The sequence below is a fragment of the Bombina bombina genome, chromosome 1, assembly GCF_027579735.1.
Source record: "Bombina bombina isolate aBomBom1 chromosome 1, aBomBom1.pri, whole genome shotgun sequence".
Lineage (NCBI taxonomy): Eukaryota > Metazoa > Chordata > Amphibia > Anura > Bombinatoridae > Bombina > Bombina bombina.
In genome coordinates this window covers 342,383,707-342,403,019 of record NC_069499.1, presented here as the reverse complement: position 1 = coordinate 342,403,019, position 19,313 = coordinate 342,383,707, and the positions used below count along the sequence as shown (strand labels likewise).

General features: G+C 39.2%; 1 protein-coding gene across 1 annotated transcript in view; it reads left to right on the top strand.

The window, feature by feature from the left end:
* The window catches only part of LOC128645281 (sterol 26-hydroxylase, mitochondrial), a 216,510-nt gene that overhangs the window by 158,928 nt on the left and 38,269 nt on the right, over positions 1–19,313 (top strand). The window lies entirely within an intron of this gene.

Sequence of the window (19,313 nt, the reverse complement as noted above, 5' to 3'; positions counted from 1 at the left end):
GGGATAGGAAAGTCAAAATGAGACAGTTTTAAATTCACTTATATTTTTAATTTTTGTTCTTTTGGTATCCATTGCTGAAAAAGAATATTTACATATCCTACACTAGTGGGAGATAATTGGTGATCCGTGCCAGCACCCAGATTTGTCTCTGGTGATTGGCTGACTAGATGTGATCAGCTAGCTTCCAGTAGTGCATTGCTGCTCCTTGAACAAATTATATCAAGATAATGAAGCAAATTTGAAAATATAAGTAAATTGGAAAGTTGTTTAAAACTGTATTTTCAATCTGAAGCCTGTAAGAAAAATATTCATGTCCCTTTAAATTGTTGTTTTCCAATACTAGATTAGGACTTGAAAAATCCATATTGATTACTGAAGATATTTTTCAAGACCCTTAGTATGTGACTGCTAAACATAATAATAACATGTTTTGCTGTTTATTAACCCCTTCAGGATGGAGGCAATTGTCCAAGTTCTGTACGTAAACCAAACCTAGAATTTGAGCTATATGTTTGTTTAACTATAATTTACCACTTTCACATTAAGTACACTTACACTTATTATATGTGTTTTTTTAGAGAACAACTAGGACTTTCTTTTAACATCAAATATTTATATATAAACAAATTTTATATGAATAAAGCTCTAAGTAATTGTAAAGAATTAATATTTTTTGTTTTCCATCACCCCCCCCAACTGTCTCAAATTTTGTGGGACAGTCCCGATTTTAGTGGTCTGTTCGGCTGTCCAAGGAAGCTTGCCATTTGTCCCGCATTGCCCCATGCATTAAAAAAAAAAAAAAAAATTCTATTGGGCCCATACTCAAAAGCAGCTGGCTTTTCTCTCCCAGGGTTAGATAACTGTTTGATTGACTGTGGAAAAGGAATGGCAGGAGTAAGAAGGCTGTATACCCTCTGACCTCAGGTAATGGTAACCTCTAACCTCTGGTAGTGATGACGTCTAACCCCTGGTGATAATACTACCATACCTTCCATTTTATATGATGAGCAGTGCTAACACCAGGGTAATGAACAGTAGCAGCCTCAGACTGCCATGTATAAGTGTATGCTATGTAGTGTGTGTGTGTGTATCTACACGTATAAGTGTAAGCTATGTAATGTGCGTGTGTGTATCTGTATGTATAAGTGTGTGTGTGTGTATCTGCATTTTTAAGTGTATGCTATGTAGTGTGTGTGTGTATTTGCATGTATAATTGTAAGCTATGTAGTGTGTGAGTGTGTATCTGCATGTATAAGTGTAAGCTATGTAGTGTGTGTGTATCTGCATGTATAAGTGTATGCTAGGTAGTGTGTGTGTGTGTCTGCATGTATAAGTGTAAGCTATGTAGTGTGTATGTATCTGCATGTATAAGTGTATACTATGCAGTGTGTGTGTGTATCTGCATGTATAAGTGTAAGCTATGTCGTGTGTGTGTGTGTATCTATGTAGTGTGTGAGTGTGTATCTGCATGTATAAGTGTAAGCTATGTAGTGTGTGTGTGTATCTGCATGTATAAGTGTATGCTAGGTAGTGTGTGTGTGTGTCTGCATGTATAAGTGTAAGCTATGTAGTGTGTATGTATCTACATGTATAAGTGTATACTATGTAGTGTCTGTGTATCTGCATGTATACGTGTATGCTGTGTAGTGTGTGTGTATCTGCATGTATACGTGTATGCTGTGTAGTGTGTGTGTATCTGCCTGTATAAATGTATGCTATGTAGTGTGTGTGTGTGTATCTGCATGTATAAGTGTATGCTATGTAGTGGGTGTGTATCTGCATTTGTAAGTGTATGCTATGTAGTGTGTGTTTCTGTGTATTTGAGTGTGTGTACATACAGTATATATGTGTAGCTTGTGTTACTGTGCATTTGTGCTGACTTTAAAGGCCAGAATCTAGAATATTAATGGGGAATGCAGAGAGCAGTTTTAAAGAATCTATTATTAAATGTCCAATTAAGATAAAAATATTTAGCACTGTCTCTGCAAAGGCTAATTAAATACAGAGCTCACATAGCTATACCAGTGGTTTGAGCTTGTGTTTGATTTGCTGCCTAACGGCTAGATTTAGAGTTTTGTCGGTAACGACCCGCGTAGCTAACGCTGGCTTTTTTCTGGCCGCACCTTTAAAATAACTCTGGTATTGAGAGTCCACAGAATGGCTGCGTTAGGCTCCAAAAAAGGAGCGTACAGCATATTTAACGCCACTGAAACTCTCGATACCAGAGTTGCTTACGGAAGCGGCCAGCTTCAAAAACGTGCTCGTGCACGATTCCCCCATAGGAAACAATGGGTCTGTTGGAGCTGAAAAAAAACCTAACACCTGCAAAAAAGCCGCGTTCAGCTCCTAACGCAGCCCCATTGTTTGCTATGGGGAAACACTTCCTACGTCTGCACCTAACACTCTAACATGTACCCCGAGTCTAAACACCCCTAACCTTACACTTATTAACCCCTATTCTGCCGCCCCCGATATCGCTGACCCCTGTATATTATTTTTAACCCCTAATCTGCCGCTCCGTAAACCGCCGCTACTTACATTATCCCTATGTACCCCTAATCTGCTGCCCCTAACACCGCCGACCCCTATATTATATTTATTAACCCCTAATCTGCCCCCCACAACGTCGCCTCCACCAGCCTACACTTATTAACCCCTAATCTGCCGAGCGGACCGCACCGCTATTATTATAAAGTTATTAACCCCTAATCCGCCTCACTAACCCTATAATAAATAGTATTAACCCCTAATCTGCCCTCCCTAACATCGCCGACACCTAACTTCAATTATTAACCCCTAATCTGCCGACTGGAGCTCACCGCTATTCTAATAAATGTATTAACCCCTAAAGCTAAGTCTAACCCTAACACTAACACCCCCCTAAATTAAATATAATTTTAATCTAACGAAATTAATTAACTCTTCTTAAATAAATTATTCCTATTTAAAGCTAAATACTTACTTGTAAAATAAATCCTAATATAGCTACAATATAAATTATAATTATATTATAGCTATTTTAGGATTAATATTTTATTTTAACCAGGTACAATAGCTATTAAATAGTTAAGAACTATTTAATAGCTATAATAGTTAAAATAATTACAAATTTACCTGTAAAATAAATCCTAACCTAAGTTACAATTAAACCTAACACTACACTATCAATAAATAAATTAAATAAAATACCTATAATTATCTACAATTAAACCTAACACTACACTATCAATAAATAAATTAAATACAATTCCTACAAATAAATACAATGAAATAAACTAACTAAAGTACAAAAAATAAAAAAGAACTAAGTTACAAAAAATAAAAAAATATTTACAAACATTAGAAAAATATTACAACAATTTTAAACTAATTACACCTACTCTAAGCCCCCTAATAAAATAACAAAGCCCCCCAAAATAAAAAAATGCCCTACCCTATTCTAAATTACTAAAGTTCAAAGCTCTTTTACCTTACCAGCCCTGAATAGGGCCCTTTGCGGGGCATGCCCCAAGAAATTCAGCTCTTTTGCCTGTAAAAAAAAACATAAAATACCCCCCCCAACATTACAACCCACCACCCACATACCCCTAATCTAACCCAAACCCCCCTTAAATAAACCTAACACTAAGCCCCTGAAGATCTTCCTACCTTATCTTCACCATACCAGGTTCACCGATCAATCCAGAAAAGCTCCTCCGATGTCCTGATCCAAGCCCAAGTGGGGGGCTGAAGAGGTCCATGATCCGGCTGAAGTCATCATCCAAGCGGGAGCTGAAGAGGTCCATGATCCGGCTGAAGTCTTCATCCAAGCGGGAGCTGAAGAGGTCCATGATCCGGATGAAGTCTTCTATCAACGGCATCTTCAATCTTCTTTCTTCTGGAGCCATCATCTTCCATCTGACGCGGAACATCCTCTTCTCCCGACGCCTACTCGCCGAATGACGGTTCCTTTAAATGACGTCATCCAAGATGGCGTCCCTCGAATTCCGATTGGCTGATAGGATTCTATCAGCCAATCGGAATTAATGTAGGAATATTCTGATTGGCTGATGGAATCAGCCAATCAGAATCAAGTTCAATCCGATTGGCTGATCCGATCAGCCAATCAGATTGAGCTTGCATTCTATTGGCTGATCGGTTATTGTAGGTAGCTGGCGGCGACGTTGTGGGGGGCAGGTTAGGGGTTAATAAATATACCGGAGTTAGGAAGATCCCATTGAAAAGATAGGATACGCAATTGACGTAAGGGGATCTGCGGTATGGAAAAGTCGCGGCTGAAAAGTGAGCGTTAGACCCTTTTTTGAATGACTCCAAATACCGGCGGTAGACTAAAACCAGCGTTAGGAGCCTCTAACGCTGGTTTTCACGGCTACCGCCAAACTCCAAATCTAGGCCTAAGAGTATTAAAATATATTATTTTGTTTTGAATTTTATTTATATTACTTTGGTCGTATGATCTTTTTAAGCCCCATCCCTGCTCCTGCCCACCACATATAACACTTTTGCCACGGAGGAGGGTGGGGGCTGTTCCTCTTGAATTTTAAAATGTTGGGAGGTATGCATGCAATTTTAATGTGAATATCATAATCTTGATAGATTTTACTGCAATAAGACACCTATATTTGTGTTCAATAAAGTCCCACAAGTAGAAAAATACCCCCCATTTACAGGATTTATGGTGTTTTGGAAAGATACAGGGCCAAACATAGGGCCTGCCCATTTCTGTCTTCATACATGGAAATTTGGCAAATTCATTTATTTTCTGGGTCTATGTTGCATTTGAGACATTATGGCAGCCTAGGAATGAAAATTACCACATCATGGCATACTATTTGCAAAAGTAGATGACCAGGAATACTCCAAAAGGGCTATGTATAGTCTTTTTTGTATCCACCTAGTCACAACACCTAGCCAAATTTAGTGGTGATATATATTTTTGTGTTTTTCACACAAACACTGCCATTTTCCTATTTAGATCCTCATCATTTTATGTTTTACTGCTATAATACACCCATATTTGTATTCAGCGATGTCCCACAAGTACAACAATACCCCCAAGTACAGGTTTTATTACATTTCAGGAAGTTACCGGGCCAAATATGGGGCCTGCCCATTTCAGTCTTCATGCATAAAAATTTATGACATTCATTGATTTTCTGGGCCTATGTCGTCACCTTTTAGACAGCATGGCAGCCGAGGAATTAAAATTATCCCCATCATGGCAAACCATTTGCAAAAGTAGATAATTCCAGGATATTCTAAAAGGGGTATTTGAGTTGTTTTGTGTAGTTAACTTATCATTAGAGTGGCTGGGCTTAATGTAAAAAGGGACAGGACAAGTTCAGGGGATCTATGAAGTCAGGAATACAGAATAATAAAATAAATAAGAAACACATACAGAGTCATTTCAGTCAAAATTTGAACTCTGTATGGTAGATTCTGAAGCAGTCTGTGATACAGAGGCCAGGTAGAGATGGGCAAAAAGGCAATAGTAACTAGAGTCCTTCCTAACTCTTTTTTATAGCAGACTCTGCCCTTTTTCTGGGGTGACTTTTTTGCAGGCTGTGGGGGGGGGGGGATCCTAGAGGGAAAGTGCCTGCCGCAAAGTTTCTGGACATTTTCTGACTGAAATGTGGGAAGATTAGGGGTTTGATTAAACAAAATATCTGATAAAATATTTAATGTAAATTCCAGAAAAGTATATGGTTTTGCTGTATGCATTATACACTGCGACCTGCATTACATGCGGAAACTTTTTTGTGCCACGTTTTGGTCTTTCTCTGAACCAGATATGGCTGTATGCACTGGTCGGCTAAATCTACTTCCACTATATTTTATATTGTACTCAGCAATGCACTTTTTTGGATCTGTGCATCCTTTGCTTTCTCAGACACTGGCACTGTAGTTTCATCATGTATTGTGGACAGCATGTACACTTCTTTTGTTGTCAGTGTGCCAAGGGACCAGTAGGTCATCTTGGCATTAAACTGACATTGTGCCAATACGTTTTTTGCCATATGTCAGCTTCTGGGGGAGACCTGTACAATTTTTGTGCACTGTGCCACAGGCTAGGGTTTCAAAATAAAATACATTTTTAAACAACTCTATGCTCGTATAATAGTTGTCCAGCCATAGATGTTACCCTTTATTCAGCAAGGGTAGGAGGAGATCCCACACAATGTTGACGTTTGTGCCGATTGAGGGCCAGATTACAAATGGAGTGCAAAATATCGCTTTTACTAAAGCAATATTTGCACTCCACTTTGTAATACCAGTGCATGCGAGTGCGCTTCCATAGGCTCCAATTGGAGGCTCGTTCTCATGCTATCAACTAGCGCAACAAAGGAGGTAAGTCGTGCAGCGATGGGCAGCAAATGTAAATATATATGTATATGATTATATACATACTGTATATATTTATGTGTTAATATGTGTATATACATATTTTTCAAATCACCCCACACCCACCAACTTTAGCCCCCAAAAACTGCCAAGTGCAGTCATTTAAAAAAAAATAAAAAAATTCAAGATTATTAGTTTAATAAACCCACACTACTCCTAATTTTAGGGCCAATTGGGGGACATCTGATCTCTGGATAATTTTATGAGCACTAATTGCTACCGCAAGCTCGTGGTAGCAATAATCAGCCACTTGTAATGGCTGGTTATTTATCGCACACCGCAAACAGGTGAATTTGTCCGTTTGCAGGAGCACAATAAATTAGTGCTCCACTTGTAATCTAGCCCTGAATCTGAGCAGCCAGGTGAATCGAGGTGTCTATCTTTTCCTTCATAAATGGTAAATGCCCAGGTATAACCTGTACTGCATTCACACAATTTATAACATTTTATTCCATAGCGTGACTGCTTGGATGGAACATATTGCTTGAAAAGCAATCTTCCCTTAAATTCCATAATGGATCCATCTATACAGATGTTTTGGCAAGGAGTGTAATTTTTTAAAAACGTTTTAAACATGTGGTTCATCAGGGCCATATCTTGTATAGCCTGTCAAGCAAAAATTTATTTCTAGGAGGCACTTGGCATTATCGCAGCTGCTTATATCTATCCCTCTTCATAATCCCTGGGAAATGAGAGGTAGCCTGTGCTTAAAACTTTTCGATTTCATATAGGTCAGTGAGTTGCCAGGTATTTTTTCTGACATATTGAGATTGGGTATTTTCTAACAGATATTGGCTGGCATATAAATTTGTTTGGGCAACTATATTCTCAAACATGTTTTCTCCAACATTGGTGTGTCCGGTCCACGGCGTCATCCTTACTTGTGGGAATATCTCTTCCCCAACAGGAAATGGCAAAGAGTCCCAGCAAAGCTGGCCATATAGTCCCTCCTAGGCTCCGCCCACCCCAGTCATTCTCTTTTCCGTTGCACAGGCAACATCTCCACGGAGATGGTTAAGAGTATGTGGTGTTTAGTTGTACTTTTTTTTATTCTACTATCAAGAGTTTGTTATTTTAAAATAGTGCTGGTATGTACTATTTACTCTGAAACAGAAAAAGATGAAGAATTCTGTTTGTGAAAGGAAGATGATTTTAGCAGACAGTAACTAAAATCCTTTGCTGTTTCCACATAGGACTGTTGAGATGAAGTAACTTCAGTTGGGGGAAACAGTTAGCAGACTTTTCTGCTTAAGGTATGACTAGCCATATTTCTAACAAGACTGTGTAATGCTGGAAGGCTGTCATTTCCCCTCATGGGGACCGGTAAGCCATTTTCTTAGTCTCAAGCAGAATAAAGGGCTTAATATGGGCTATAAAACTGGTAGACACTTTTATGGGCAAAATCGATTGCTTTATTTGGGCATTTTATACATGTTTATGCTGGTTTTTCACATTTATAAACTTGGGGAACATTTTTTTTTTTAACGTCAGGCACTATGTTAGACACCTTTTCCAGTCAGGAAGGGCCTTCCCAGTTGTAGGCTGAGCCTCATTTTCGCGCCATTACTGCGCAGTTGTTTTTGAGAGCAAGACATGCTGATGCATGTGTGAGGACCTGAAAATAGTTGGAAAAGTTCCTAGAAGGCATCATTTGGTATCGTATTCCCCTCTGGGCTTGGTAGAGTCGCAGCAAAGGCTGTAGCTGGGACTGTATAGGGGTTAAAACTGTAACCGGCTCCGGTTTCGTTATTTTAAGGGTTAAAGCTCTGAAAATTGGTGTGCAATACTTTTAATGCTTTAAGACACTGGTGAAATTTTGGTAAATTTTGAACAATTCCTTCATATTTTTTCACATATTCAGTAATAAAGTGTGCTCTGTTTAAAATTTAAAGAGACAGTAACGGTTTTGTTTTAAAACGGTTTTTGTGTTTTACTGACAAGTTTAAGCCTGTTTAACATGTCTGTGCCTTCAGATAAGCTATGTTCTATATGTATGAAAGTCAATGTGTCTCCCCCTTCTAAATTATGTGATAATTGTGCCAAAGCGTCCAAACAAAGTAAGGACAGTACTGTCACAGATAATGAAGTTGCCCAAGATGATTCTTCAGATGAAGGGAGTAGACATGGTTCTACATCATCTCCTTCTGTGTCTACACCAGTTTTGCCCACGCAGGAGGCCCCTAGTACTTCTAGCGCACCAATGCTTATTACCATGCAACAATTGACGGCTGTAATGGATAACTCCATAGCAAATATTTTATCCAAAATGCCTGCATATCAGAGAAAGCCCGATTGCTCTGTTTTAAACACTGAAGAGCAGGAGGGCGCTGATGATAATTGTTCTGTCATACCCTCACACCAATCTGAAGGGGCCATGAGGGAGGTTTTGTCAGATGGGGAAATTTCAGATTCAGGAAAAATTTCCCAACAGGCTGAACCTGATGTTGTGACATTTAAATTTAAATTAGAACATCTCCGCGCACTGCTTAAGGAGGTGTTATCTACTCTGGATGATTGTGACAACCTGGTCATTCCAGAAAAATTATGCAAGATGGACAAGTTCCTAGAGGTTCCGGTGCACCCGACGCTTTTCCTGTACCCAAGCGGGTGGCGGACATAGTGAATAAGGAATGGGAGAAGCCCGGCATACCTTTTGTTCCCCCTCCTATATTTAAGAAATTATTTCCTATGGTCGACCCCAGAAAGGACTTATGGCAGACAGTCCCTAAGGTCGAGGGGGCAGTTTCTACTCTAAACAAGCGCACTACTATTCCTATCGAGGATAATTGTGCTTTCAAAGATCCTATGGATAAAAAATTGGAGGGTTTGCTTAAAAAGATTTTTATACAGCAAGGTTACCTTCTTCAACCCATTTCGTGCATTGTTCCTGTCACTACAGCAGCGTGGTTCTGGTTCGAGGAACTAGAAAAGTCGCTCAGTAGAGAGACTCCATATGAGAAGGTTATGGACAGAGTTCACGCACTTAAGTTGGCTAACTCTTTTATTTTAGATGCCGCTTTGCAAATAGCTAGATTAGCGGCGAAAAATTCAGGGTTTGCAATTGTGGCGCGCAGAGCGCTTTGGCTAAAGTCTTGGTCAGCGGATGTATCATCCAAGACAAAATTGCTTAATATCCCCTTCAAGGGTAAAACTCTCTTCGGGCCAGAATTGAAAGAGATTATCTCAGACATCACTGGGGGAAAGGGCCATGCCCTCCCACAAGATAGGCCTTTCAAAGCCAAGAATAAGTCTAATTTTCGTTCCTTTCGTAATTTCAGGAACGGACCGGGCTCTAATTCTGCATCCTCTAAACAAGAGGGTAATACCTCACAGACCAAACCAGCCTGGAAACCGATGCAAGGCTGGAACAAGGGTAAGCAGGCCAAGAAGCCTGCCGCTGCTAACAAAACAGCATGAAGGAGTAGCCCCCGATCCGGGACCGGATCTAGTGAGGGGCAGACTCTCTCTCTCTTTGCTCAGGCTTGGGCAAGAGATGTTCAGGATCCCTGGACGCTAGAAATAGTTTCTCAGGGTTATCTTCTGGAATTCAAGGAACTACCCCCAAGGGGAAGGTTCCACATGTCTCACTTATCTTCAAACCAAATAAAGAGACAAGCATTCTTACATTGTGTAGAAGACCTGTTAAAGATGGGAGTGATACACCCAGTTCCAACGGCGGAACAGGGAATGGGATTTTACTCAAATCTGTTTGTGGTTCCCAAAAAAGAGGGAACTTTCAGACCAATCCTGGATCTAAAGATCCTAAACAAATTTCTCAGAGTACCATTGCTCAAGATGGAAACCATTCGAACGATTCTACCCACAATTCAGGAAGGTCAATTTATGACTACCGTGGATCTAAAGGATGCATATCTACATATCCCCATCCACAAAGAACATCATCAGTTCCTAAGGTTCGCCTTTCTGGACAAACATTACCAGTTTGTGGCCCTCCCATTCGGGTTAGCCACTGCTCCAAGGATTTTCACAAAGGTACTCGGATCCCTTCTAGCGGTTCTAAAACCAAGGGACATTGCAGTAGTACCGTACTTGGACGACATTCTAGTACAAGTGTCGTCTCTTTCAAGGGCAAAGGCTCACTCAGACATCGTTCTGGCCTTTCTCAGATCTCATGGATGGAAGGTGAACATAGAAAAAAGTTCCCTGTCTCCGTCGACAAGGGTTCCCTTCTTGGGAACAATAATAGATTCCTTAGAAATGAGGATTTTCTTGACAGATGTCAGAAAGTCAAAACTTCTAAACGCTTGTCAAGTTCTTCATTCTATTCCTCGTCCTTCCGTAGCTCAGTGCATGGAAGTAGTAGAATTGATGGTTGCAGCAATGGACATAGTTCCTTTTGCGCGAATTCATCTAAGACCATTACAACTGTGCATGCTGAAACAGTGGAATTGGGACTATACAGACTTGTCTCCAGTGATTCAGAAGACCAGAGACTCACTCCGTTGGTGGCTAACCCAGGATCACCTATCCCAGGGAATGAGCTTCCGCAGTCCAGAGTGGGTCATCGTCATGACCGACGCCAGCCTAGTGGGCTGGGGCGCGGTCTAGGAATCCCTGAAAGCTCAGGGACTGTGGTCTCGGGAAGAGTCTCTTCTCCCGATAAACATTCTGGAACTAAGAGCAATATTCAATGCTCTCAAGGCTTGGTCTCAGCTAGCAAAGGCCAGATTCATAAGATTCCAATCAGACAACATAACGACTGTTGCGTATCTCAATCATCAGGGGGGAACAAGGAGTTCCCTGGCGATGAAAGAAGTGACCAAAATAATACAATGGGCGGAGAATCACTCCTGCCACCTATCTGCGATCCACATTCCAGGTGTGGAAAACTGGGAAGCGGATTATTTGAGTCGTCAGACATTCCATCCGGGGGAGTGGGAACTCCACCCGGAGATCTTTGCCCAGTTGACGCAACTATGGGGCATTCCAGGTATGGATCTGATGGCGTCCCATCAGAACTTCAAGGTTCCTTGCTAAGGGTCCAGATCCAGGGATCCCAAGGCGACTCTAGTAGATGCACTAGTAGCACCTTGGACCTTCAACCTAGCTTATGTGTTTCCACCGTTTCCTCTCATTCCCAGGCTGGTAGCCAGGATCAAACAGGAGAGGGCCTCTGTGATCTTGATAGCTCCTGCGTGGCCACGCAGGACTTGGTATGCAGACCTGGTGAATATGTCATCGGTTCCACCATGGAAGCTACCTTTGAGGCAGGACCTTCTTGTTCAGGGTCCATTCGAACATCCAAATCTGGTCTCCCTCCAGCTGACGGCTTGGAGATTGAACGCTTGATTCTATCAAAGCATGGGTTTTCAGATTCCGTGATAGATACTCTGGTTCAAGCCAGAAAACCGGTAACTAGAAAGATTTACCATAAAATATGAAAAAGATATATCTGCTGGTGTGAATCCAAGGGATTCCCATGGAATAAGATAAAGATTCCTAGGATTCTTTCCTTTCTACAAGAAGGTTTGGATAAAGGATTATCTGCAAGTTCTCTAAAGGGACAGATTTCTGCTTTATCTGTCCTACTACACAAACGACTGGCAGTTGTGCCAGATGTTCAATCATTTTTTCAGGCTTTGGTTCGGATCAAGCCTGTTTACAGACCTTTGACTCCTCCCTGGAGTTTAAATCTAGTTCTTTCAGTTCTTCAAGGGGTTCCGTTTGAACCTTTACATTCCGTAGATATTAAGTTGTTATCTTGGAAAGTTTTGTTTTTGGTGCTATTTCTTCTGCTAGAAGAGTTTCTGAGTTATCTGCTCTACAATGTACTCCACCCTATCTGGTGTTCCATTCAGATAAAGTTGTTTTGCGTACTAAGCCTGGTTTTCTACCAAAGGTTGTTTCCAACAAAAATATTAATCAGGAGATAGTTGTACCTTCTTTGTGTCCGAATCCAGTTTCAAAGAAGGAATGTTTGCTACACAATTTAGATGTAGTCCGTGCTCTAAAATTCTACTTAGAAGCTACAAAAGACTTCAGACAAACTTCTTCTCTGTTTGTCGTCTATTCTGGTAAAAGGAGAGGTCAAAAAGCAACTTCTACCTCTCTTTCTTTTTGGCTTAAAAGTATCATGAGATTGGCTTATGAGACTGCCGGGCGGCAGCCTCCTGAAAGAATCACAGCTCACTCCACTAGGGCTGTAGCTTCCACATGGGCCTTCAAGAACGAGGCTTCTGTTGATCAGATATGTAAGGCAGCGACTTGGTCTTCACTGCACACTTTTTCCAAATTTTACAAATTTGATACTTTTGCTTCTTCGGAGGCTATTTTTGGGAGAAAGGTTTTGCAAGCCGTGGTGCCTTCCGTTTAGGTGACCTGATTTGCTCCCTCCCTTCATCTGTGTCCTAAAGCTTTGGTATTGGTTCCCACAAGTAAGGATGACGCCGTGGACCGGACACACCAATGTTGGAGAAAACAGAATTTATGCTTACCTGATAAATTACTTTCTCCAACGGTGTGTCCGGTCCACGGCCCGCCCTGGTTTTTTAATCAGGTCCGATGAATTATTTTCTCTAACTACAGTCACCACGACACCCTATGGTTTCTCCTATTTTTTCCTCCTGTCCGTCGGTCGAATGACTGGGGTGGGCGGAGCCTAGGAGGGACTATATGGCCAGCTTTGCTGGGACTCTTTGCCATTTCCTGTTGGGGAAGAGATATTCCCACAAGTAAGGATGACGCCGTGGACCGGACACACCGTTGGAGAAAGTAATTTATCAGGTAAGCATAAATTCTGTTATCTGTCAGAAACAAATTGAAATAATTAATCGTCTCACAAACTGTAATGTTTGTTGTGATGCAAGGAATACCTGTAAATGGGGGTATTTCAGGGGCAGTTACATTTTGGGGTAGCCATTTTTTTATTGGATATTGCCTCCTTTTACTTGGTAGAAGGAAGGTAGAACCATCGCTAGATGCATCACTCAGGGGCTCTATATCTGATACCGTAAGCGTTTCGCTATCAGATAAAGCAGATAAGGTTTCACTCCCTGAATCTTGTGCAAGAATTGTGTAAGCCTCTTTTGCAGTATAGTGTGTGGCCATAAGGTAACAGTAAATCCCTCACCACCCACCAATTCACACTTAACCACCCTCCAATTCCCACAATTTTTTATTTTTTTTATAAATTAACAAAAAAAACCATGGAAGTATCTCGGACAAAGGGAGGTGATCAGCAACATCAGAAAAAGCAAGAAGGGTTAAAAACTTAAACTGAGGAAAGGGTTTAACGTAATACCCCAAAACTACTGATCAGTACTACTTTTAGGTTATTAAAAAGTGAAAAAGTAATATATATATATATATATATATATATATATATATATATATATATATATATTGTCAGTATATGGCCGGGTTATAATACAATATATTTAATAATTATTCTTTAAAACAAAACCCCAATAAAAATACATATACCAAACAAATAAAATGAATATAAATTCCTGAATTATTTGTATTAGTTAAAATTTATAGACACATTGAATTATATTTATAGAAAACCAGAGATGAATCAAACTATACACGTTTAAACTATTATAATATGCTATGCAAAGATCATAAAAATTACCTTATTTATTAACCTTATTCACAATTGAATTTCATTAAAATACCACAATGAGATACCAAGGTATGGTTTGCTTAACTTTCTGACAAATATATTTAGGCAACTTAGCTCACAAAATATTCTATTTAACTCTAATTAAAACACCAGGAGTTATATATATTCTTAATGTAAACAGCCAGTTTATATGCCAATCTATCTAAACTGAAACAAATTCTTTAGCAGCAATAAGGTAAATTCTAAAATATATTTATATGGCTACAGTTATAAATTACTTGGCAAACAAAAGACAAGCTTAAAGCTATGCAAGACTAACGGCTAGATTTAGAGTTTTGTCGGTAAAGACCCGCGTAGCTAACGCTGCTTTTTTTCCCAACGCACCCTTCCAACAACACTGGTATTTAGAATTGTCTGAGGGGCTGTGTTAGGCTCAAAAAAGGGTGCGTTGAGCCTAATGTAGCTCCACTTCAACCCTCAATACCAGCGTTGCTTACGGTAGCGGTAAGCTGGAAAAACGTGCTCGTGCATGATATCCCCATAGGAAACAATGGGGCATTTTGGGCTGAAAAAAAACCTAACACCTGCAAAAAAGCAGCGTTCAGCTCCTAACGCAGCCCCATTGTTTCCTATGGGGAAACACTCTCTAAGTCTGCACCTAACACCTTAACATGTACCCCAAGTCTAAACACCCCTAACTTTACACTTATTAACCCCTAATCTGCCGGCCCCTCTATCGCTGACACCTACATTATATTATTAACCCCTAATCTGCTGCTCCGGACACCGCCGCAACCTACATTATCCCTATGAACCCCTAATCTGCTGCCCCTAACACTGTCGACTCCTATATTATATTTATTAACCCCAAATCTGCCCCCCAACATCGCCGCTACCTTACCTACACTTATTACCCCCTAATCTGCCGACCGGACCTCGCTGCCACTATAATAAATGTATTAACCCCTAAACCACTGCACTCCCACCTCGCAAACACTATAATAAATGTTATTAACCCCTAATCTGCCCTCCCTAACATCGCCGCCACCTACCTACAATTATTAACCCCTAATCTCCCGCCCGCAACGTCGCCGCTACTATAATAAATTTATTAACCCCTAAACTTAAGTCTAACCTTAACCCTAACACCCCCTAACATAAATATAATTTAAATGAAACAAAATAATATTCCTAAAAATAACTAAATTATTCCTATTTAAAAATAAATACAGGTGGCCCTCGTTTTACAACGGATCAATTTACACCGTTTCAGAATAACAACCTTTTTTTCCAGTCATGTGACTGCTATTGAAAAGCATTGAGAAGCAGTGCATTTATTAAAATAGCAGGTAGGTGGAGCTGTCCGCTTGTGTTGCAGCAAAGCCAAGCAAGCTGAAATTAATCATTTTAACCAGACCTGAGCTATCGAGCATATTTCAAAGGAACAAGATCTTCCTGTCTATAACTCAGTCCAGATTGGAATGTATAGAAAGAACTGTTTGCAGAAAAATGCAAGTGAAGTCTGTGTTGTGTGATTATTTTATTAGGTTTATAATTCTGTTTAGCAAATGTTTTTGTTCATTTAACTTAGTTTAATTATATATTTTGTGTTGTGTGATTATTTTATTAGGTTTATAATGCTGTCTAGCATTTAAAGTCTTCATTTCAAAGCTTTAAAAATAATGTATTAAGTGTTACTTCTGACAATTTTGAGAGGGGCCTGGAACCTATCTCCCTCACTTCCCGTTGACTTACATTATAAACTGGGTTTCAATTTACAACGGTTTCGATTTACAACCATTCCTTCTGGAACCTAACCCCGGCGTAAACTGAGGGCTACCTGTACTTACCTATAAAATAAACCCTAATATAGCTACAATATAACTAATAATTACATTGCCGACCGGACCTCGCCGCCACTATAATAAATGTATTAACCCCTAAACTGCCGCACTCCCGCCTCGCAAACACTATAATAAATGTTATTAACCCCTAATCTGCCCTCCCTAACATTGCCCCCCACCTACCTACAATTATTAACACCTAATCTCCTGTCCGCAATGTCGCCGCTACTATAATAAATTTATTAACCCCTAAACCTAAGTCTAACCCTAACCCTAATACCCCCCTAGCATAAATATAATTTAAATGAAACGAAATAATACTCCTAAAAATAACTAAATTATTCCTATTTAAAAATAAATACTTACCTATAAAATAAACCCTAATATAGCTACAATATAACTAATAATTACATTGTAGCTATTTTAGGATTTATATTTATTTTACAGGCAAATTTGTATTTATTTTAACTAGGTACAATAGCTATTAAATAGTTAATAACTATTTAATAGCTACCTAGTTAAAATAATTACAAAATTATCTGTAAAATAAATCCTAACCTAAGTTATAAATACACATAACACTACACTAAATAAATTAATTAATTCAGTAAATTAATTAAATTAACTACAATTACCTAAAATAAAATACAATAAAATAAACTATTCTATAATACAAAAAAAAAACTAAATTACAAAAAATAAAAAAGAATTACAAGAAGTTTAAACTAATTACACCTAATCTAAGCCCCCTAATAAAATAAAAAAGCCCCCCAAAATAAAAAATTCAGCTCTTTTACTAGCCCTTAAAAGGGCTTTTTGTGGGGCATTGCCCCAAAGTAATCAGCTCTTTTACTTGAAAATAAAAATACAATACCCCCCAACATTACAACCCACCACCCACATGCCAATCTGATTGGCTGATCCAATCAGCCAATCGTATTGGACTCGCATTCTATTGGCTGATTGGAATAGGTTTTTTTAAGGGGGGTTTGGGTGGGTTAGAGTAGGGGTATGTGGGTGGTGGGTTGTAATGTTGGGGGGGTATTGTATTTTTATTTTCAGATAAAAGAGCTGATTGCTTTGGGGTAATGCCCCGCAAAAAGCCCTTTTAAGGGCTGGTAAAAGAGCTGATTACTTTATTAGTTTAGAATAGGGTAGGGAATTTTTTATTTTGGGGGGCTTTTTTATTTTATTAGGGGGCTTAGATTAGGTGTAATTAGTTTAAACTTCTTGTAATTCTTTTTTATTTTTTGTAATTTAGTGTTGTTTTTTTGTATTATAGAATAGTTTATTTTATTGTATTTTATTTTAGGTAATGGTAGTTAGTTTATTTAATTAATTTATTGATAGTGTAGTGTTAGGTGTATTTGTAACTTAGGTTAGGATTTATTTTACAGGTAGCTATTACATAGTTATTAACTATTTAATAGCTATTGTACCTAGTTAAAATAAATACAAAGTTGCCTGTAAAATAAATATAAATCCTAAAATAGCTACAATGTAATTATTAGTTATATTGTAGCTATATTAGGGTTTATTTTATAGGTAAGTACAGGTAGCCCTCAGTTTACGCTGGGGTTAGGTTCCAGAAGGAATGGTTGTAAATCGAAACCGTTGTAAATTGAAACCCAGTTTATAATGTAAGTCAATGGGAAGTGAGGGAGATAGGTTCCAGGCCCCTCTCAAAATTGTCAGAAGTAACACTTAATACATTATTTTAAAGCTTTGAAATGAAGACTTTAAATGCTAGACAGCATTATAAACCTAATAAAATAATCACACAACACAAAATATATAATTAAACTAAGTTAAATGAACAAAAACATTTGCTAAACAGAATTATAAACCAATCACACAACACAGACTTCACTTGCATTTTTCTGCAAACAGTTCTTTCTATGCATTCCAATCTGGACTGAGTTATAGACAGGAAGATCTTGTTCCTTTGAAATCTGCTCGATAGCTCAGGTCTGGTTAAAATGATTAATTTCAGCTTGCTTGGCTTTGCTGCAACACAAGCGGACAGCTCCACCTACCTGCTATTTTAATAAATGCACTGCTTCTCAATGCTTTTCAATAGCAGTCACATGACTGGAAAAAAAAGGTTGTTATTTTGAAACGGTGTAAATTGAACCGTTGTAAAACGAGGGCCACCTGTATTTATTTTTAAATAGGAATAATTTAGTTATTTTTAGGAATATTATTTTGTTTCATTTAAATTATATTTATTTTAGGGGGTGTTAGGGTTAGGGTTAGACTTAAGTTTAGGGGTTAATAAATTTATTATAGTAGCGGCGACGTTGCGGACGGGAGATTAGGGGTTAATAATTGTAGGTAGGTGGCGGCGATGTTAGGGAGGACAGATTAGGGGTTAATAACATTTATTATAGTGTTTGCGAGGCGGGTGTGCGGCGGTTTAGGGGTTAATACATTTATTATAGTGGCGGCGAGGTCCGGTCAGTTGATTAGGGGTTAATAAGTGTAGGTAAGGTAGCGGCGACATTGGGGGGGCAGATTAGGGGTTAATAAATATAATATAGGGGTCGGCAATGTTAGGGGCAGCAGATTAGGGGTTCATAGGTATAATGTAGGTGGCGGCAGTGTCCGGTCGGCAGATTAGGGGTTAAACATTTTTAATATAGTGGCGGCGATGTGGGGGGCCTCGGTTTAGGGGTACATAGGTAGTTTATGGGTGTTAGTGTACTTTGTAGCACAGTAGTTAAGAGCTTTATATTCCGGCGTTAGCCCATAAAGCTCTTAACTATTGACTTTTTTTGGTTCCATCAGCCAATCAGAATTTTCCTACCTTAATTCCGATTGGCTGATAGAATCCTATCAGCCAATCGGAATTCGAGGGACGCCATCTTGGATGACGTCATTTAAAGGAACCGTCATTCGTCATGAAGTCGTCGGCCAGGATGGATGTTCATCCCGATGATAGACCTCTTCAGCCCGATGATGGACCTCTTCAGCCCGATGATGGATCTCTTCAGCCCCCGCTTGGGCTTGGATGAAGACTTCGGAGCCTCCTATGGACGGATCGGTGATACCCGGCGTGGTGAAGACAAGGTAGGAAGATCTTCAGGGGCTTAGTGTTAGGTTTATTTAAGGGGGGTTTGGGTTAGATTAGGGGTATGTGGGTGGTGGGTTGTAATGTTGGGGGGGTATTGTATGTTTTTTTTTTACAGGCAAAAGAGCAGAATTCTTTGGTGCATGCCCCGCAAAAGGCCCTTTTAAGGGCTGGTAAGGTAAAAGAGCTTTTCTATTTTTATTTTAGAATAGGGTAGGGCATTTTTTTATTTTGGGGGGCTTTGTTATTTTATTAGGGGGCTTAGAGTAGGTGTAATTAGCTTAAAATTGTTGTAATATTTTTATAATGTTTGTAAATATTTTTTTATTTTTTGTAACTTAGTTCTTTTTTTAATTTTTGTACTTTAGTTAGTATATTTATTTGTATTTAATTTATTTATTGATAGTGAAGT